This window comes from Mastigoproctus giganteus, chromosome 11, assembly GCF_048544385.1.
Source record: "Mastigoproctus giganteus isolate SK-2022 chromosome 11, ASM4854438v1, whole genome shotgun sequence".
Taxonomy (NCBI): Eukaryota; Metazoa; Arthropoda; class Arachnida; order Uropygi; family Thelyphonidae; genus Mastigoproctus; species Mastigoproctus giganteus.
Genome location: NC_143585.1, coordinates 117,479,531 through 117,503,134, shown reverse-complemented (window position 1 = coordinate 117,503,134; position 23,604 = coordinate 117,479,531). Strand labels below are relative to the sequence as shown.

General features: G+C 41.8%; 1 protein-coding gene across 7 annotated transcripts in view; it reads right to left on the bottom strand.

Annotated features, from left to right (window-relative positions):
• The window catches only part of LOC150078374 (protein hu-li tai shao-like), a 459,870-nt gene that overhangs the window by 293,452 nt on the left and 142,814 nt on the right, over positions 1-23,604 (bottom strand). The gene's annotated exons all lie outside the window — the stretch shown is intronic.

Sequence of the window (23,604 nt, the reverse complement as noted above, 5' to 3'; positions counted from 1 at the left end):
GTCCCACTCGCTGATGACACCTTTTGATGAATTTAGAGTTTTGTGGGGAGTAATTTCTACTGTCAACCCACCAAATGTTGTTGTTTTTAACAGCCGCTCAGAATGTTTAGAGGTGGCTGTTTCAATCAGAAGGTCTCCGGATTGCAGTCTTTTAACCATTTTTGGTGATCCAGCAATTGACTCCAAGATTTTCTGAATTAAGAATGGTGACAACTTACCCACAGGTTGGGCAGATAGGGAATGGATCACCAGGAAGTTTGGGCAATCGTCATGACATTCTGCTTCTCTTCGCAGTCTTTTAGGTTGACTTGAGTCATGGTCAGGTTTAGAATCTTCCGCTCTTGAGCTCAAAGGCTCTAAGTTTGGATAATGATTTTTATCCATGATCGCTCCTTTTTGCCCTGGGGGTTTGCCTTTACCACCCAGGTTACCGGCCCCGCCACGGGGAGGCAGGAGCAGTGCCGCTTGGTGGCCAAGCGTAGAGTTAGTAAGTTAGTACGGCTAGCTAAATTAAAGAAAAAGGTACTTGCCTTCTTCTGGGCTCTCTTCTTAGTGTTTTTAAGTAAGTAGAGCTACTTAACAGAAAATTTTAATTCTAAGAGAAAAACAAAGAAAACTCTGTCACTTGGAGGAAAATCGCTTTATACACACGCAAGAATCGCTTGGCCACGGAAACGCTTGGCACCCGGGGCCAGTAGTATGAATATAAGGGATAGTCCTGGAGAATGGGAAAGGAATATGGATTCTATTGTGGGTTGGGCACTCACACACTAGTCAGACTTTTGTGGAGTTATTGGATGATTGTTTTCTGCAGCAGCATGTTCGAGAGGCAACCAGAGAAAGTAACACTCTTGATCTGGTTATCAGCAGTGATCATTCGTGTATTAAGAATTTGCAGATAAAGGAACCACTAGGTGGCAGTGATCACAGTGTGCTGAAGTGGGATTTACTCAAAGAGGTAACTACCGTCAGGGGTAAAGGAAAGGGTTTTTGCTTCCGTAAAGGGGAGTACAGTGGTCTCAGACAGTTTTTAAATTCTGTACAGTGGGATCAACTGACGATGTTACAAACAGTAAATTCTAAGTGGGAAGCATTCAAAGAATTAATCGTGGAAGCTTTAATCGTGGAAGCTACTAGACTTTATATACCGATTAAGAAATATCGTTCAAGGTTTAGGCCTAAATGGTTATCAAATGAACTAATGAGACTCGTGACAGAGAAGAAAAATGCATGGGATGCATATAAATTATCAGGCGACGCAGAAGCCTGTCGCAGATATAAGCTAGTCTGTAATCAGGTCACAAAGGAGGTTCGGCAGGCAAAGGCGGATTACGAGAAATCTTTGGCAAAAGATGCTAAGAAAAACAGCAAGGATTTCTTTACTTATATAAACTCTAAAAGGAAGGGGATGAATATGATTGGACCACTTGACATCGATGGTTCGACTGTTGATGATCCTGCTCAGATAGCAAACAAACTGAATGAGTATTTTGCATCTACATTCACACGTGAGGAATTATTACAATTTGAAAATGGAAGAAGGTTATCAAATTGTAGCAGTGTGCTTAATGATTTTGTAATAACTGAGAGCAAAGTGGAGGAGAAATTGTTGAAGTTAAACATAAGAAAGGCACCTGGGGTGGATGGGATCTATCCAGTTATTTTAAAGGAGGCGGCAAAGCAACTAAGCAAACCCTTAGCCATAATTATGAGAGCATCCTTGGACTCAGGGGAGGTTCCCACGGACTGGAGATGTGCAAATGTGTCCCCAATTCACAAAGGTGGATCGAAGGGTGACACGAGTAATTACAGACCAGTTAGTTTAACTTCTGTTCCGGGTAAAATAATGGAGTCGCTGGTTAAAGATGCATTGCAGGATCATCTAGACAAGACTGCAGCGATAACTCAAACACAGCATGGGTTTGTTAAGGGAAAGTCTTGTCTGACAAATTTGATTGGTTATTATGATGTGGTCACAAAGGAACTGGATGCAAAAAATAATTTTGATATCATATACTTGGATTTCAGGAAAGCTTTTGACACTGTTGCGCATGGAAGACTACTGTACAAATTGGAGCAGAATGGTATTAAGGGTAAGTTGCTACAATGGATAAAAGGATGGTTAAGTGGGAGAAGACAGAGGGTGGTAATCAATGGGTGCTGCTCTTCGTGGACTAATGTTATTAGTGGAGTCCCACAGGGTTCGGTGTTGGGTCCACTGTTGTTTTGTGTATTTATCAATGATATTGATGAAGGTATATCAGGCTTAATGTCGAAGTTTGCAGATGACACAAAGGTTGGCAGGGTTGTTAATGACAGTAATGGCAGTGTGCTACTGCAACAGGATCTAGATAATTTGGGCAGATGGGCTAAGAAGTGGCAACTGAAGTTCAACCTTGACAAATGCAAAGTACTGCATATGGGTAGAAATAACCCCAGAGAAACGTACCAACTGTGTGGTACTACACTTAAGGTGGTAGAAAATGAAAAAGACCTGGGAGTAATTGTGCAGTCAGATATGAAGTTTTCTGAGCAGTGCAGACAGGCTGCTAGGGCGGGTCATGGGGTTTTGTCAATGATATATAGGAATTTTGCTAGCAGGGAAAAGGAGGTGATTGTCCCTCTGTATAAGGCAATGGTCAGGCCACGCCTTGAGTACTGCGTACAGGTCTGGAGGCCTCATTTTAGGAAGGATGTAGATTTGCTTGAGCGTGTACAGAGAAGAGCAACACGATTGGTGAGGGGAATGAAGGGATTCTCTTACCAAGAGAGGCTTAAGTTCTGCAAATTGCAGTGGCTGGAGACTAGGCACCTGCGCGGTGATCTGATTGAGGTCTATAAGGCCTTGAATGGGTTGAGCACGCTGAATTCTGATGGGATCCTTCCACTTGTTCAGATTACCAACCTACGGGGACATAAGTTCAAATTAAGAAAGGACAGATGTAGAATAGATGTGCGGAAATTTGCCTTTAGCCAGCGGGTGGTTAATTGCTGGAACAAACTTCCATCTGTCGTTGTAGAAGTTGATAGGTTAAATAAATTTAAGGAGGAACTGGACAGGCATTTGGAGGGAATGGTGTGATTTTTTTTTTTTTTTTTTTTTGGCTGATGCTGCATAAGCTCCTACACTTGCTTTCTTGCATCATGTGCCACTACTACTACTACTATTGCTGTATTGATATTTAGATTCCTCCAGAAAGATAGGGAGAAATGGCCCTTTAAGTTTGCACATTCCTGGGACAGGACAGGGTGGAAGAAAGAATGAGAGTTTTCAGCTAGAATTTGTTTTGCCTAAATTAAGAGGGAGTGGGTAGATTTTTGAAAAGGAAGGAGAGGCCCAAGAACCCAAGAAATTGGCACTAGGGTTCTCAGGATGATAGAATGGAAGTTACGGCCATTGAAGTGTGCAGTATTGGCACTATTTGCTCAGCTGCTTGATCAGACAGTAGTTGGGGTAGCATTTTGGTTCCATTGGCAGTATGTATGTGGGGGGGGGTCTGTTGTTGTTGTTGTTGTTATTTGGTTTTTAGGAGCATTAGCAACTAAGGCCATATTGCTCCGGGGATATGTGGTGGTCATTCCCTGACCTTTCCGCATCCTCTGTATTTGGTGGTGACGGGCTCGAACCCCGGTCTAAATCAAGAAGCGTATGCTATGCACTGTTTCTCCTTCCCACCTGGCTACGGAGGCGCCGGGGGGGGGGGGGTCTGAAGAGTGAGGAGGGCATCAGAATTCTATTGCTCCATTGATATTGAGATTCCTGTAGTTAGATGGGGAGAAATGGCCTTTTAAGATTGCACACTCATGGGACAGGACAGAGGGGAGAAAGAAAGAGTGCGAGTTGGGTCAGAATTTTAAATTTAGCCAAGTGAAGAGGGTTGAGTAAGATCTTGAAAGGGAGAGAGAGCCCAGTTTCCAATGCAACAAGTTCCTGCACATTGACCTGGGACAGGTCTGTTCTCAAGCATTCGCCGATGACCTGATTCTGACTGTGATGGCTGACTCTCATGCCTGATTGGAAGACCAAGCAAATGCTGCCCTGAACATACTTCAAAGGTGGATGAAGGAAAACTTTCTGTATATCATAAGAAAAGACAACTTCCATCGTTCTGAAAGGAGCATCGTTCTGACACCCCCCCTCCCCGATAAAAATAAATGGAACCACAATCAAATTCTCCACTGAAATGAAATACCTTGGTGTAGTGTTCAATAGCAAATTGTCATTTAAACCTCATCTCACCTGAACGAGGATCAAAATAAGAAAATATTCCGGTAGTAGTAGTAGTAATGGCATGTGATGCAAGAAAGCAAGTATATGAGCTTATGCAGCATCAGCTAAAAAAAAAAAATCACACCAGTCCCTCCAAATGCCTGTCCAGTTCCTCCTTAAATTTATTCAATCTATCAACTTCCACAAAGACAGATGGAAGTTTGTTCCAGCAATTAACCACACGTTGGCTAAAGGCAAATTTCCGCACATCTATTCTACATCTGTCTTTTCTTAATTTGCATTTATGCCCCCTTAGGTTTGTAATCTGAACAAGTGGAAGGATCCCATCAGAATTCAGCATGCTCAACCCATTCAAGGCCTTATACACCTCAATCAGATCACTGCGCAGGTGCCTTGTCTCCAGCCACTGCAATTTGCAGAACTTAAGCCTCTCTTGGTAAGAGAATCCCTTCATTACCCTCACCAATCTTGTTGCCCTTCTCTGTACACGATCAAATAAATCTGCATCCTTCCTAAAATGAGGCCTCCAGACTCAGCACTCAAGTACTCAAGGTGTGGCCTGACCATTGCCTTATACAGAGGGACAATCACCTCCTTTTCCCTGATAGCAAAATTCCTATATATCATTGACAAAACCCCATGACCTGCCCTGGCAGCCTGTCTGCATTGCTCAGAAAACTTCATATCTGACTGCACAATTACTCCCAGGTCTTTTTCATTTTCTACCACCTTAAGTGTAGTACCACACAGTTGGCACTTTTCTCTCGGATTACTTCTACCCATAAAGTACCCATATGCAGCATACTTTGCACTTGTCAAAGTTAAATTTCAGTTGCCACTTCTTAGCCCATCTGCCCAAATTATCTAGATCCTGTTGCAGTAGCACACTGCCATTACTGTCATTAACAACCCTGCCATCCTTTGTATCATCAGCAAACTTCGACACTAAGCCTGATATACCATCATCAATATCATTGATAAATATACAAAACAACAGTGGGCCCAACACCGAACCCTGTGGGACTCCACTAATAACATTAGTCCACAAAGAGCAGCACCTATTGATTACCACACTCTTGTCTTCTCACACTTAACCATCCTTTTATCCATTGTAGCAACTTACCCTTAATACCATTCTGCTCCAATTTGTAGTCTTCCAAGCGAAGTGTCAAAAGTTTTCCTAAAATCCAAATATATGATATCAAAATTATTTTTTGCATGAGAGTAGCCTGTGCGGACGTATTTTTGCCGCTCCTGGAACACAGAAGTTTTTTCTGATTTATTTTCTGTTTTATTAGCTTAAATTGGCATATTAACTTATTTTCTAGAGTAACTTTATATTCCTATTTAGGGTACTTAAGTTTAAAGTAACTTAGATAGAGATTTTATAGGTATTACTTAGTATCGGAAAGGGTATCAATCCACGTGTTTACCGTTCGTAAATTGCCACCATTATACGCGATACAAAATATCTCGAAATAGATAGCATAAGCTTAATATAGTATAGTACATAATATTGTCAATTAATCAGATAATTAATCTTGTTGATCTTCATTGTCAATTAAATTGTACTTTTAACTATACATATAACGACTTGGTTACGTAACATAAATAATTAGTAAAAAATAAATAATTAATACTTAACTTGATATGGAAGTTATATAAAGGGATTTCGTAGATAACACTCGATACTGAAACAGATTATAACTGTGTTGGGATATACGTTTAGGGTTTTAATTTTGACTGCAATTGAAATTTTATTGAAATTAAATCGAAACCATGACTCAGACCAGAGCAGCAAAGCAAAAGGCTCAAGCTAATGGGAGTGCTGTGGCTCAGGGGAGAATTGAGGGGGGCAGTTGCCCTCTGAATCACAGCCTATTAAAATGCACTACTTGCTTGACATTTGTGGAGCAGTCGGATACGGGACATGATACTGCCATGGGGGATGTCTTTGGGTGTGCGCGATGCACGGAGTGTAAAGAAATCAAGCGACAACTCAGCGTTATGGGCCTATATGAGAGCCTGAAGGACAGGGTGGATGCCCTCGAAGGATTAAAAGTGAGGGCCCATCAAGCTCTCAGCTGCCCACACCAATGCCAGAGCTTGCACTTGGTCATCACGCAACACAGCAGCAGCCCCCAAAGCAGAATGCGCTGGTCCCAAAGGAACTATTAGTTGTTGGTGACTCTATTGTCAGGGAAACGGGAAACATGCTTTGTAAAAAGGATAGGTGGAACAGGACCAGAGTATGTCTGCCAGGGGCAAAGGTTGTTGTTGTTCTTTGGTTTTTAGGAGCATTAGCAACTAAGGCCATATTGCTCCGGGATATGCGGTGGTCATTCCCTGACCTTTCCGCATCCTCCGTATTTGGTGGTCAAGGGCTTGAACCCCAGTCTAATCAAGAAGCATGTGCTACGCACTGCTGCTCCTTCCCACCTGGCTACGGAGGCGCCACGGGGGGCAAAGGTTGATGACGTTGTAGAGTGGATATCTTTTAAGGGCACAAAAGGTGATATAGTTGTACACGTTGGCACTAATGATATTAAGAGTAGGAGACTGGCGGAATTACTTAACAAGTACAGGTCACTGTTGAAAAAAAGCCGTGAATTACAGTTGAATTTGAAAGTGTCTGCAATTCTGCCCAGACACGATAGGAGGGAGTATATGATGAGAGCCCTGTCGATCAATTCGGCCCAGGAAAGATTGTGCAAGGCTCAAGGGGTAGAATTTTTTTCAGCCTGGTCTGTACTTGTTAACAGGAGAGACTGCTTCTACAGGGATGGGATACACTTAAATAGAAAGGGTGCAAGAATTTTTGCTGATGCAATCGAGGCAGTGTTAGGTGGGTCAGAAAACTGCTAGATTGGGGGGATACAAGGACTAATATATTAACAGTAGCCACTGGCAGAGGTGAAGGTGATTCTTGCACTGCTTCTATTGGAATGAGTCGCAGCCTGGAAAATAAGATGCAGGATATTTCAGAGACTGCTGGGAATCATTGGGGTACAAGTAAACACATGGGCTGTGTAAGGGTAGCTAGGAAAAAGAACAGGTGCATGTACACCAATGCTAGAAGTTTAGTAAATAAATTTGATGAATTTGAGGTATTGCTCAAAACATCAAAGGCAGATATTGTGGGGATTTCAGAGACGTGGTGTTACACAGATATAAGAAATGCAGAACTGGAATTTGGGGAGTACAATGTCTACAGAAAGGATAGACAGGATAGGAAGGGAGGAGGGGTTATGCTATTAGTTAAGAAATACATAAAACCCAAGGAAGTGAAACCAGTCGACATTGCTGGACAGTGCAGTGTCGAGTCAGTTTGGTGTGACATAAGCATTGGGAGAACAAAATTGAGAGTAGTAGTGTACTATAGGCCTAATGACTCTGATGAGTATAATAAGAAACTGTACAGGGAAATAGAGTGGGCCAGTAAATCAGAGAGTCTTATAATGGGGGATTTTAATTTCCCAGATATTGACTGGAATTTGGGGGCTGGTCACTCACACACTAGCAAGGCTTTTGTGGATTTATTGGATGATTGTTTTCTACATCAGCATGTTCGGGAGGCAACTAGAGGGAGTAATACTCTTGATTTGATTATCAGCAGTGATTCTTCGTGCATTAAGAATCTGCAGATAAATGAACCACTAGGTGGCAGTGATCACAGTGTGCTGTAGTGGGATTTACTCAAAGAGGTAACTACCATTAGGGGTAAAGGGAAGGGTTATTGCTTCCGTAAAGGCGACTACGATGGACTGAGACAGTATTTAAATTCTATACAGTGGGACCAACTGGCGATGTTACCAACAGCAAATTCAAACTGGGAAGCATTCTAAGGACTTATCTTGGAAGCTACTAGGCTTTACATACCAACTAAGAAATATTGTTCAAGGTTTAGGCCTAAATGGTTATCAAATGAACTAATGAGACTCGTAACAGAGAAGAAAAATGGCAGAAAGTTATCAAATTGTAGCAGTGTACTTAATGATTTTGTAATAACTGAGAGCAAAGTGGAGGGGAAATTTTTGAAGATAAACATAAGAAAAGCACCTTGGGGTGGATGGGATCTATCCAGTTATATTAAAGGAGGCGACAAAGCAACTAAGCAAACACTTAGCCATAATTATGAGAGTATCCTTGGATTCAGGGGAGGTTCCCATGGACTGGAGATGTGCAAATGTATCCCCAATTCACAAAGAGGGATCGAAGGGTGATACGAGTAATTACCGACCAGTTAGTTTAACTTCTGTTCTGGGTAAAATAATGGATTCACTGGTTAAAGATGCATTGCAGGACCATCTAGACAAGACTACGGCAATAATTCAGACACAGCATGGTTTTGTTAAGGGAAGGTCTTGCCTGACCAATTTGATTGGATACTATGATGTAGTCACAAAAGAATTGGATGCAGGGAATAGCTTTGATATTATATATTTGGATATTAGAAAGGCTTTTGATACTGTTACACAAGGAAGACTGCTGCACAAATTGGAGCAGTGTGGCATTGGTGGCAAATTGTTGCAAATTGGTGGCAAAGTCTTGTCTGACAAATTTAGCATTAGCATTAGTAGAGGCATTTGATGCAAGAAAACAAGCTTATGCAGCATCAGCCAAAAAAATGGACTAGAGATGTGCAAATACTCACTCACACACTAGCAAGGCTTTTGTGGATTTATTGGATGATTGGTTTCTACATCAGCATGCTCCGGAGGCAACTAGAGGGAGTAATACTCTTGATTTGATTATCAGTAGTGATTCTTCATGCATTAAGAATCTGCAGGTAAATGAACCACTAGGTGGCAGTGATCACAGTATGCTGAAGTGGGATTTACTCAAAGAGGTAACTACCATTAGGGGTAAAGGGAAGAGTTATTGCTTTCGTAAAGGCAACTACGATGGACTGAGACAATATTTAAATTCTATACAGTGAGACCAACTGATGATGTTACCAACAGCAAATTCAAAATGGGAAGCATTCAAAGAACTTATCTTGGAAGCTACTGGGCTTTACATACCAACTAAGAAATATTGTTCAAGGTTTAGGTCTAAGTGGATGTCAGATGAACTAATGAGACATATGGCAGAGAAGAAAAATGCATGGGATACATACAAATTAACACGTGACACAGAAGCCTATGATAGATACAAGTTGATATGCAACCAAGTTACAAAGGAGGTTCGGCAGGCGAAGGCAGATTACGAGAAATATTTGGCAAGGGATGGAAAGAAAAACAGCAAAGAGTTCTTTACTTATGTAAACTCCAGAAGGAAGGGGATGAATCAGATTGGTCCACTTGATATTGATGGGTCAACTGTTGATGATCCTGCTCAGGTAGCTAACAAACTAAATGAATATTTTGCATCGACATTCACACATGAGGAGTTATTCAGCAAGGGGAATGCCGGAGGTGTATTCAACTCTGGCAGTAAGCTAGAGAATCTTGTAATAACTGAGGTTAAAGTGGAGGAGAAATTGTTGAAGATAAATACAAGAAAGACACATGGGTGGATGGGATCTATCCAGTTATATTAAAGGAGGCAGCAAAGGAAGTAAGCAAACCCTTGGCCATAATTATGAGAGCTCCCTTGGACTCGGGTGAGGTACCCATAGACTGGAGATGTGCAAATGTGACCCCAATTCACAAAGGAGGATCAAAGGGCGACACAAGTAATTATAGACCTGTGAGCTTAACTTCTGTTCCAGGAAAATTAATGGAGGCACTGGTTAAAGAAGCACTGCAGGATCATCTAGACAAGACTTCAGTTATAGCTCGGAGACAGCATGGTTTTGTTAAGGGGAAGTCTTGCCTGACCAATTTGATTGGATACTATGATGCAGTCACAAAAGAACTGGATGCAGGGAATAACTTTGATATTATATACTTTGATCTTAGAAAGGCTTTTGATACTGTTGCACATGGAAGACTGCTGCACAAATTGGAGCAGTGTGGCATTGGTGGCAAATTGCTGCTATGGATAAAGGGGTGGTTGAAAGGGAGAAGACAGAGAGTGGTAATCAATGGACACTGCTCATCGTGGACTAATGTTATTAGTGGAGTCACTCAGGGTTCAGTATTGGGTCCATTATTGTTTTCTGTATTTATAAATGATATTGATGATGGTATATCAAGCTTAATGTCCAAGTTTGCAGACGATACGAAGGTTGGCAGGGTTGTCAAGGACACTACTGACACTATGCTACTGCAACAGGATCTGGAAAGGTTGAGCAGATGGGCTGAGAGGTGGCAAATGAAGTTTAACATTGACAAATGTAAAGTACTACATATGGGAAACAGCAACCCCAGAGCAATGTATCAACTCTGTGGTACTACACTGGCAGTGATAGAGAATGAAAGGGACCTGGGGATAGTTGTGCAGGCAGATATGAAGTTTTCGGAGCAGTGCGGACGGGCTGCAAGAGTTGCTCATGGTGTATTGTCGATGATATATAGGAATTTTTCTAGCAGGGATAAGGAGGTGATTATTCCTTGTATAAGGCAATGGTCAGGCCACACCTAGAGTACTGTATACAGGTCTGGAGGCCTAATTTCAAGAAGGATGTAGAGATGCTGGAACGAGTACAGAGAACAGCAACAAGATTAGTGAATGGAACAAAGGGGTGCTCTTACGAAGAAAGGCTTAAGTTTTGCAAATTACAGTGTCTCGAGACTAGGCACCAGTAAGGTGATCTGATAGAGGTGTATAAAACCTTGAATGGTTTGAGCATGCTAAATGCTGATGGGATTCTTCCTCTTGCTCAGAATAATCACCTGAGAGGGCATAAATTCAAATTGAGGAAAGACAGATCTAGGATAGACATGAGGAAATTTGCCTTCAGCCAGCAGGTGGTTGGTTGGTGGAACCGACTTCCATCCCTTGTCGTGGAAGTTGATAGCCTAAATAAGTTTAAGGCTCAGCTGGACAGGTATTTCGAACGAACAGAGGGGTGAAGTGGAAGTGGGTATTTTTTATTTATTTTTTTATTTTTTTTATTTTTTATTTTTTTGGCTGATGCTGCATAAGCTTGCTTTCTTGCATCAAATGCCTCTACTAATGCTAATGCTAAATTTGTCAGACAAGACTTTGCCACCAATTTGTGCAGCAGTCTTCCTTGTGTAACAGTATCAAAAGCCTTTCTAAGATCCAAATATATAATATCAAAGTTATTCCCTTCATCCAATTCTTTTGTGACTTCATCATAGTATCCAATCAAATTGGTCAGGCAAGACCTTCCCTTAACAAAACCATGCTGTGTCTGAATTATTGCTGTAGTCTTGTCTAGATGGTCCTGCAATGCATCTTTAACCAGTGAATCCATTATTTTACCCGGAACAGAAGTTAAACTAACTGGTCGGTAATTACTCGTGTCACCCTTCAATCCCCCTTTGTGAATTGGGGATACATTTGCACATCTCCAGTCCATGGGAACCTCCCCTGGGTCCAAGGATACTCTCATAATTCTGACTAAGGGTTTGCTTAGTTGCTTTGTTGCCTCCTTTAATATAACTGGATAGATCCCATCCACCCCAAGGTTCTTTTCTTATGTTTAACTTCAACAATTTCCCCTCCACTTTTTGCTCTCAGTTATTACAAAATCATTAAGTACACTGCTACAATTTGATAACTTTCTGCCATTTTCAAACCTTAATAACTCCTCATATATGTGAATGTAGATGCAAAATACTCATTCAGTTTGTTTGCTATTTGAGCAGGATCATCAAAAGTCGAACCATAGATGTCAAGTGGACCAATCAGATTCATCCCCTTCCTTTTAGAGTTTTTGTAAGTAAAGAAATCCTTGCTGTTTTTCTTAGCATCTTTTGCCAAGGATTTCTCATAATCTGCCTTCACCTGCCTAACCTCCTTTGTGACCTGATTACAGACTAGCTTATATCTGCCATAGGCTTCTGAGTCGCTTGATAATTTATATGCATCTCATGCATTTTTCTTCTCTGTTAAGAGTCTCATTAGTTCATTTGATAACCATTTAGGCCTAAACCTTGAACAATAGACCTTGAACAATTTGAGGTATTACTCAAAACATCAAAGGCAGATATTGTTGGGATATCAGAGACGTGGTGTCACACAGATATAAGGAATGCAGAACTGGAATTTGGGGAGTACAACGTCTACAGAAAGGATAGACAGGATAGGAAGGGAGGAGGGGTTATGCTATTAGTTAAAAAACACATAAAATCCAAGGAAGTGAAGCCAGTTGACATTGCTGGACAGTGCAGTGTTGAGTCAGTTTGGTGTGACATAAGCATAGGTAAATCAAAATTGAGAGTAGGAGTGTGCTATAGGCCTAATGACTCTGATGAGTATAATAAGATACTGTACAGGGAAATAGAGTGGGCCAGTAAATCAGAGAGTCTTATAATGGGGGATTTTAATTTCCCAGATATTGACTGGAATTTGTGGGTTGTTCACTCACACACTAGCAAGGCTTTTGTGGATTTATTGGATGATTGTTTTCTACACCAGCATGTTCGGGAGGCAACTAGAGGGAGTAATACTCTTGATCTGATTATCAGTAGTGATTCTTCATGCATTAGGAATCTGCAGATAAATGAACCACTGGGTGGCAGTGATCACAGTGTGCTGAAGTGGGATTTACTCAAGGAGGTAACTACCATCAGAGGTAAAGGGAAGGGTTTTTGCTTTCGTAAAGGAGACTATGCTGGTCTGAGACAGTATTTAAATTCTATACAGTGGGACCAACTGATGATGTTACCAACAGCAAATTCAAAATGGGAAGCATTCAAGGAACTAATCTTGGAAGCTACCAGGCTTTACATACCAACCAAGAAATATTGTTCAAGGTTCAGGCCTAAATGGTTGTCAGATGAACTAATGAGACATATGGCAGAGAAGAAAAATGCATGGGATACATACAAATTAATGGGTGACGTGGAAGCCTATGATAGATATAAGTTGGTCTGTAACCAAGTCACAAAGGAGATTAGGCAGGCAAAGGCAGATTATGAGAAATCCTTGGCAAAGGATGCAAAGAAAAACAGAAAAGAGTTCTTTACCTATTTAAACTCAAGAAGGAAAGGGATGAATCAGATTGGTCCACTGGATGTTGATGGTTCAACAGTTGAGGATCCAGCTCAGGTGGCTAACAATCTAAACGAGTATTTTGCATCTACATTCACACATGAGGAGTTATTCAGGAAGGGGAATGTCGTAGGTGAAGTAAACATTGGCAGTGAGCTAGATGATTTTCTAATAACTGAGAGGAAAGTGGAGGAGAAATTGTTGAGGATAAACATAAAAAAGGCACCCGGGGTGGATGGGATCTATCCAGTTATATTAAAGGAGGCAGCAAAGGAAGTAAGCAAACCCGTAGCCATAATTATGAGAGCTTCTTTGGACTCAGGGGAGGTACCCATGGACTGGAGATGTGCAAATGTAACCCCAATTCACAAAGGAGGATCAAAGGCTGACACAAGTAATTATAGACCTGTTAGTTTAACTTCGGTTCCAGGAAAATTAATGGAGGCACTGGTTAAAGAAGCACTGCAGGATCATCTGGACAAGAATTCAGTTATAGCTCAGACACAGCATGGGTTTGTTAAGGGCAGGTCTTGTCTGACCAATTTGATTGGATACTATGATGTAGTCACAAAAGAACTGGATGCAGGGAATAACTTTGATATTATATATTTGGATCTTAGAAAGGCTTTTGATACTGTTGCGCATGGAAGACTGCTGCACAAATTGGAGAAGTGTGGCATTCGAGGCAAATTGCTGCTATGGATAAAGGGATGGTTGAGTGGCAGAAGACAGAGAGTGGTAATCAATGGACACTGCTCAACGTGGACTAATGTTATTAGTGGAGTTCCTCAGGGTTCAGTGTTGGGTCCATTGTTGTTTTCTGTATTTATAAATGATATTGATGATGGTGTATCAGGCTTAATGTCCAAGTTTGCAGACGATACAAAGGTTGGCAGGGTTGTTAAGGACACTACTGATACTATGCTGCTGCAACAGGATCTGGAAAGGTTGAGCAGATGGGCTGAGAGGTGGCAAATGAAGTTTAACATTGACAAATGTAAAGTACTACATATGGGAAACAGTAACCCCAGATCAACGTATCAACTCTGTGGTACTACGCTGACAGTGGTAGAGAATGAAAAGGACCTGGGGGTAATTGTGCAGGCAGATATGAAGTTCTCTGAGCAGTGCAGACGAGCTGCAAGAGTAGCTCATGGTGTCTTGTCAATGATATACAGGAATTTTTCTAGCAGGGACAGGGATGTGATTATTCCCTTGTATAAGGCATTGGTCAGGCCACACCTTGAGTACTGTATACAGGTCTGGAGGCCTCATTTCAAGAAGGATGTAGAGCTGCTGGAACGAGTACAGAGAAGGGCAACAAGATTAGTGAATGGAACAAAGGGTTGCTCTTACGAAGAAAGGCTTAAGTTTTGCAAATTACAGAGCCTGGAGACTAAGCATCGCCGAGGTGATCTGATAGAGGTGTACAAGGCTTTGAATGGCTTCAGCATGCTCAATGCCGATGGAATTCTTCCTCTTGCTCAGAATAATCACCTGAGAGGGCATAAATTCAAATTGAGGAAGGACGGATGTCGGATAGATGTGCGGAAATTCGCCTTTTAGCCAGCGGGCAGTTGGTTTGTGGAATAGACTTCCATCGCTTGCTGTTGAAGTTGATAGCCTAAACAAATTTAAGGCTCAGCTGGACAGGTTTGTTTGTTTGTTTGTTTCGGGATTTATTGGGCGCATCGGCAACTATGACCATAGTGCGCCACAGCTGGACAGGTATTTCGAACGAATTGAGGGGTGAAATGGGAGTAGTGGTTGTCTTTTTTTTTTTTTTTTTTTCTTTTTTTTGGCTGATGCTGAATAAGCTTGCTTTCTTGCATCATATGCCTCTACTAATGCTAATGCTAATATTTCTTAGTTGGTATGTAAAGCCTAGTAGCTTCCAAGATAAGTTCTTAGTATGCTTCCCATTTTGAATTTGCTGTTGGTAACATCGCCAGTTGGTCCCACTGTATAGAATTTAAATACTGTCTCAGTCCATCGTAGTCGCCTTTACGGAAGCAATAACCCTTCCCTTTACCCCTAATGGTAGTTACCTCTTTGAGTAAATCCCACTGCAGCACACTGTGATCACTGCCACCTAGTGGTTCATTTATCTGCAGGTTCTTAATTGACAAAGAATCACTGCTGATAATCAAATCAAGAGTATTACTCACTCTAGTTGCCTCCCGAACATGCTGATGTAGAAAACAATCATCCAATAAATCCACAAAAGCCCTGCTAGTGTGTGAGTGACCAGCCCCCAAATTCCAGTCAATATCTGGGAAATTAAAATCTCCCATTATAAGACTCTCTGATTTACTGGCCCACTCTATTTCCCTGTACAGTTTCTTATTATACTCATCAGAGTCATTAGGCCTATAGCACACTCCTACTCTTATTTTTGCTTTCGCAGTGCTTATGTCACACCAAACTGACTCAACAGTGCACTGTTCATCTATATCAACTGGTTGCACTTCTTTTGAGTTTATGTTTTTCTTAATTAATAGCATAACACCTCCTCCCTTCCTATCCTGTCTATCCTTTCAGTACACATTGTACTCCCCAAATTCCAGTTCTGCATTCCTTATATCTGGGTGACACCACGTCTCTGCTAACCAACAATATCTGCCTTTGTCTTGACCAACACTTCAAATTCATCATATTTATTTACTATACTTCTAGCATTGGTATACATGCAAGCATACATGCACCTATTCCTAGTTACCCTAACACATCCCATACACCAACCTATTTAGCGATGACTGCCATCTGTCCCTGAAAATTCCCAACACTCCTTGCTCCAGGTCACTACTTATTCTTATAGAAGTTGTGCAAGAATCACCTTCACCTCTGCCTGTGGCTACTGTTAAACTATTATTCCTTGTATCCCCCCAAGCTAACAGTTTTCTGACCCACCTAACACTGCCTCGATAGCATCAGCAAATATTCTTGCACCCTTTCTATTTAAGCATATCCCATCCCTGTAGAAGCAGTCTCCCTTTTAACAAGTACAGACCAGGCTGAAAAAAATTCTGCCCCTTGAGCCTTGCACAATCTTTCCAGGGCCGAATTGATCAACAAGGCTCTCATCATATACTCCCTCCTATCGTGTCTGGGCAGAATTGCTGACACTTTCAAATTCAACACTAATTCATGGCTTTTGTTCAACAGTGACCTGCACTTGTTAAGTAATTCTTAACAAGTGTACAATTATAATCACCTTTTGTGCCCTTAAAAGATGATATCCGCTCTACAACGTCATCAACCTTTGCCCCCGGCAGAGATACCCTGGTCCTGTTCCACCTAACCTTTTTACAAAGCATGTTCCCCGTTTCCCTGACAATAGAGTCACCAACAACTATTAGTTCCTGTGGGACCAGCGCATTTTGCCTTGGGGGTTGCCGCTGTGTTGCGTGATGACCATGTGCAAGCTCTGGCATTGATGTGGGCAGCTGAGAGCTTGATGGGCCCTCAATTTAGATCCTTCGAGGGCATCCACCCTGTATTTCAAGCTCTCATATAGGCCCATAACAATGCTGAGGTGTCGCCTGATTTCCTTACACTCCTTACATCGCGCACACACAAAGACATCCCCTATAGCAATATCGTGTTCCGTTCCAGAGAGTTCGACAAACATTTCCCAAGTTGCACATTTTTTTAGGCTGTGATGTGTTGGAGAATCGCCCCCCTCAGTTCTCCCCCGAGTCACAGCACTCTTATCACTTTGTGCCCGTTGCTTTGCTGCTCTAATCTGGGGCATGATATTTGAAATTAATAAGATGAATAAATTTAATTAATTAATTGTCAATACTACACTATCTAATAGAAACAGTGATGCGTATTACGCTATATAATTATACGTTAGAGCTACCTAGTTAACACAATTAAAAAATTTGAATTCCCTGCCACTCTATACAAAAACAATGGTTGCATGATTCGAACAAAATAACGGTTTTACATATATTAAGTAGTAATCTACAAAAACTCTTTATCTAAATTAAAAATAACCAGAGTAACTACAACTATAAGACTACATATAAAGTACAATATAAAATAATAATTAAGTAAATAAAAAGGCAAACACATCGCTTTTTCTGAGCTGTAATTCACAGCTGTAATTTTTAAAGAGTCAGCGCCCTCTGGTATGGTCACAAGGGTCACCCGCCGCGAATGGAGCCTAAAATGGAGAGCCCTCTCTTTATATTATAAAACCACATTCGTTCCGATGATCACCTATGCGGCAGCAATTTGGTATCACCAAACCACAATAGCTGTAAATAAAAGGATACTAGATTCAACTTACTGGACAATCCTTCTCACAGTGACCTGAGCTTGCAACATGGTAAGCACTGAAGTACTCCAAGTAATTACTGGGACCTTATCTCTGGACCTGGAAATTGTCAGTCAGGGTCTACTGTATTACTACTCAAAAGGAATTCTAATACATTCCATGGATTCACTACCGAGCTGACAAATGGCAAGATGGTAGAAAAATTAAAACTGCAAAAATACCTTCAGCTGGAATGGCAAAACAAATGAGCGGCCTCAACCAAAGGTGAGGTCACGCGAAAATTTGTGCCATATATAGAAAATATTTACCCGAAATTACCAACTTGGTTTCAACCAGGACTGGCACCTACCTTCCTCCTAACAGGTCATGGCCCTTTCAATGGGAAACTCGCCATACTAGGAATTATCGATGATCTGCTGTGCACTTGCGGGGAGATCAAGAGCTGGTTCCATGTCATGCATCAGTGCCCATGATATGAGGACCTGTGCGGAATGCTTATAACCAGATTGACCTACATCTGGTACATCAGATACTTGCTGACGAGGCTACTAGGAGACGGTCGTGTTCAAAGCCACTAAGTGGATTTTTCTTATTTATTGATTTGAAATTATTGTTTTTCTAAAACTTTTAATTTAAATTTAGTAGTATAACATTATTTTGTGATTTTCTGATTAATTTGGTGTATTTATTCTTTACTCGGCCTTGTAATTGCATAAGGGTATCCACGTGTTTGCAACTCCGCTGAACGAGAAGTTCTTTAGCCATCTTTAGCCGCTTGATTGAATATTTTTTACATCGAATTATTTCTGTAAGTAGCTTATAGACCTAGTAAGGATCGTTAGTTTATTCTGAATTGAGACAGCGAGATTTGAAAGTTAATTAATACTTAAGTGTCCGTAGATTTACCATTCTTAACTTTCCCGCCTTTGTGATACGATAGTTATATACCGTACTAGATAGCATCAGTTGAACTTCGTTAGCAGTTAAATTGTACTTATAACATATAACATAAATACATATAACGACTTAGATTACAAACGTGACATAATTAATTATATTTAATTAATAAATTAATAGAATCATGACTCAGACCAGAGCAGCAAAGCAAAAGGCTCAAGCTAATGGAAGTGCTGTGGCTCAGAGCAGAACTGAGGGGGGCAGTTGTCCTCTGACTCACAGCCTTATAAAATGCACTGTTTGCTTGATGTTTGCAGAGCAATCGGGTACGGGACATGATACTGCCATGGGGGATGTCTTTGTGTGTGCGCGATGCAAGGAGTGTATCGATATCAGGCAACAACTCAGCGTTCTATTGGGCCTATATGAGAGCTTGAAGGACAGGGTGGATGCCCTCGAAGAAACTAAATTGAGGGGCCCATCAAGCTCTCAGCTGCCCACATCAACGCCAGAGCTTGCACTTGGGCATCACGTGACACAGAGGCAACCCCCAAGGCAGAATGCGCTGGTCCCGAAGGAACTAGTAGTTGTTGGTGACTCTATTGTCAGGGAAACGGGGAACATGCTTTGTAAAAAGGATAGGTGGAACAGGACCAGGGTATGTCTGCCAGGGGCAAAGGTTGACGACATTGTAGAGCGAATATCATCTTTTAAGGACACAAAAGGTGATATAGTTGTACACGTTGGCACTAATGATATTAAGAGAAGGAGACCGGCAGAATTACTTAACAAGTACAGGTCACTGTTGAACAAAAGCCGAGAATTAGGGTTGAATTTGAAAGTGTCTGCAATTCTGCCCAGACACGATAGGAGGGAGTATATGATGAGAGCCTTGTCGATCAATTCGGCCCTGGAAAGATTGTGCAAGGCTCAAGGGGTAGAATTTTTTTCAGCCTGGACTGTACTTGTTAACAGGAGAGATTGCTTCTACAGGGATGGGATACACTTAAATAGAGAGGGTGCAAGAATATTTGCTGATGCTATCAAGGCAGTGTTAGGTGGGTCGGAAAACTGCTAGCTTGGGGGGAGAAAAAGACCAATAGATTGACAGTAGCCACTGGCAGAGGTGAAAGAGATTCTTGCACTGCTTCTATTAGAATGAGCAGAAGCCTGAAAAACAAGATGCATGATATTTCAGAGACTGCTGGGAGCCACTGCGGTACAAGTAAACACATGGGTTGTGTTAGGGTAGCTAAGAATAGAAACAGGTGCAGGTATACTTGCGTGTACACCAATGCTAGGAGTTTAGTAAACAAATTTGATGAATTTGAGGTATTGCTCAAAACATCAAAGGCAGATATTGTTGGGATATCAGAGACGTGGTGTCACACAGATATAAGGGATGCAGAACTGGAATTTGGGGAGTACAACGTCTACAGAAAGGATAGACAGGATAGGAAGGGGGGAGGGGTTATGCTATTAGTTAAGAAACACAAAAACCAAGGAAGTGAAGCCAGTCGACATCGCTGGACAGTGCAGTGTTGAGTCAGTTTGGTGTGACATAAGCATTGGGAGATCAAAATTGAGAGTAGGAGTGTGCTATAGACCTAATGACTCTGATGAGTATAATAAGAAACTGTACAGGGAAATAGAGTGGGCCAGTAAATCAGAGTCTTATAATGGGAAATTTTAATTTCCCAGATATTGACTGGAATTTGGGGGCTGGTCACTCACACACTAGCAGGGCTTTTGTGGATTTATTGGATGATTGTTTTCTACATCAGCATGTTCGGGAGGCAACTAGAGGGAGTAATACTCTTGATTTGATTATCAGCAGTGATTCTTCATGCATTAAGAATCTGCAGATAAATGAACCACTAGGTGGCAGTGATCCCAGTGTGCTGAAGTGGGATTTACTCAAAGAGGTAACTACCATTAGGGGTAAAGGGAAGGGTTATTGCTTCCGTAAAGGCGACTACGATGGACTGAGACAGTATTTAAATTCTATACAGTGGGACCAACTGATGATGTTACCAACAGCAAATTCAAAATGGGAAGCATTCAAAGAACTTATCTTGGAAGCTACTAGGCTTTACGTACCAACTAAGAAATACTGTTCAAGGTTTAGGCCAAAATGAATGTCAGATGAACTAATGAGGCATATGGCAGAGAAGAAAAATGCATGGGATAGTTACAAATTAACACATGACACAGAAGCCTATGATAGATACAAGTTGATATGCAACCAAGTTACAAAGGAGGTTAGGCAGGCGAAGGCAGATTACGAGAAATCCTTGGCAAGGGATGCAAAGAAAAACAGCAAAGAGTTCTTTACTTATGTAAACTCTAGAAGGAAGGGGATGAATCAGATTGGTCCACTTGATATTGATGGGTCAACTGTTGATGATCCTGCTCAGGTAGCTAACAAACTAAATGAATATTTTGCATCGACATTCACACATGAGGAGTTATTCAGCGAGGGGAATGCCAGAGGGGTATTCAACTCTAGCAGTAAGCTACAGAATCTTGAAATAACTGGGAGTAAAGTGGAGGAGAAATTGTTGAAGATAAACACAAGAAAGGCACCCGGGGTGGATGGGATCTATCCAGTTATATTAAAGGAGGCAGCAAAGGAAGTAAGCAAACCCTTAGCCATAATTATGAGAGCTTCCTTGGACTCAGGAGAGGTACCCATAGACTGGAAATGTGCAAATGTGACCGCAATTCACAAAGGAGGATCAAAGGCTGACACAAGTAATTATAGACCTGTGAGCTTAACTTCTGTTCCAGGAAAATTAATGGAGGGACTGGTTAAAGAAGCACTGCAGGATCATTTAGACAAGACTTCAGTTATAGCTCGGATACAGCATGGTTTTGTTAAGGGGAAGTCTTGCCTGACCAATTTGATTGGATACTATGATGCAGTCACAAAAGAACTGGATGCAGAGAATAGCTTTGATATTATATACTTGGATCTTAGAAAGGCTTTTGATACTGTTGCACATGGAAGACTGCTACACAAATTGGAGCAGTGTGACATAGGAGGCAAATTGCTGCTATGGATAAAGGGGTGGTTGAGGGGGAGAAGACAGAGAGTGGTAATCAATGGACACTGCTCATCGTGGACTAATGTTATTAGTGGAGTCCCTCAGGGCTCAGTGTGTGGTCCATTATTGTTTTCTGTATTTATAAATGATATTGATGATGGTATATCAAGCTTAATGTCCAAGTTTGCAGACGATATAAAAGTAGGCAGGGTTGTCAAGGACACTACTGACCCTATGCTGCTGCTGCTGCAACAGGATCTGGAAAGGTTGAGCAGATGGGCTGAGAGGTGGCAAATGAAGTTTAACATTGACAAATGTAAAGTACTACACATGGGAAACAGCAACCCCAGAGCAATGTATCAACTCTGTGGTACTACACTTACAGTGGTAGAGAATGAAAGCGACTTGGGGGGGCGGTTGTGCAGGCAGATATGAAGTTCTCTACTCTTGCAGACGGGCTGCAAGAGTAGCTCATGGAGTACTGTCAATGATATACAGGAATTTTTCCAGCAGGGATAAGGAGGTGATTATTCCCTTGTATAAAGCAATGGTCAGGCCACACCTAGAGTACTGTATACAGGTCTGGAGGCCTCATTTCAAGAAGGATGTAGAGCTGCTGGAACGAGTACAGAGAAGGCCAACAAGATTAGTGAATGGAACAAAGGGGTGCTCTTACGAAGAAAATCTTAAGTTTTGCAAATTACAGTGTCTGGAGACTAGGCACCAGCGAGGTGATCTGATAGAGGTGTATAAAGCCTTGAATGGTTTGAGCATGCTCAATGCTGATGGGATTCTTCCTCTAGCTCAGAATAATCACCTGAGAGGGCATAAATTCAAATTGAGGAAAGACAGATGTAGGATAGACGTGCGGAAATTTGCCTTTAGCCAGCGGGTGGTTGGTTGGTGGAACAGACTTCCATCCCTTGTCGTGGAGGTTGATAGCCTAAATAAGTTTAAGGCTCAGCTGGACAGGTATTTTGAACGAAGAGGGGTGAAGTGTAAGTGGGTTTTTTTTTTTGTTTTTTTTTTTGGCTGATGCTCCATAAGCTTGCTTTCTTGCATCAAATGCCTCTACTAATGCTAATGCTCTCCTAGATTCCTAAGAGGAATACAAGGCAATCACAAAACATGCTCAAGACATTTTCTCCAGAAAAGCTGAGAATGCAGCACTGAACCACTAAAAAAATGTAGCAGAGCAGCACCCTCAAAACAACTGAGTGAGAGTGGCACCAGGGACAAGACACCTAGGACCTGACGAGCCAACCTGCCCAGCAGATGCACTGCTGACGAAAGGGACTATCACACATGCAAATGATACAAGGACGGGACTCACTAGTGTCATGAAAGACTCCATCATTGGACACTACTCTTCTGGACCTTACACCACCAACAAGGACCATACCTGCAGCCTTGCTGCGAAAGCCACTTGGTGATCTGTACCCTGCCCTTGCGAGGTACCTTTCAATCCACACACCTTGCGAGGGGGAGCCAGATCTTTGATCCCCCCGCCATTCCCCTCTTGTGGGGCATGGGCATGCCCCACTGACCACTTCAGTGGTCACCTTACCTGTCGACCCTTTACTTCTACTTCTCCCCCCAGCCTTCAGTCTCCCTCCTGTCAACTTACACCGCATATACCCTACACGTCAAAATTAAAACATCAAAATCAAATGTTCGACCTTTTGGCACTTTCACTTTCAGCGTACAACGGCACAGAGTTTTTTTTTTTTTTTATAAGTCCTAGCCGCTGAAATCTCAGGAAATTAGGTGGCAGGACCTGCCAGAGTAATATCTAAAACTGGCGTACCTAGTCAACCTCCCCGAGGTTAAGTGTGGGCAACATTGGACCCCATCACTGGCCCAGCAGCTAATAGGCCAGAAGAACAATGGTACGACATTACACACCACAAGATCCACACACTTTTAAATCTCTTGCCTTTACAGCATACTGTATCACACGACAATGAAAACTATGCAGAGATGAGGGAAACCTCTGGTGCCATTTGACCCAAAACACACTTTACACTCCCCACCTCCTATTCCAAGCTTTCCACTTGGTGGACCCTACCACTGAT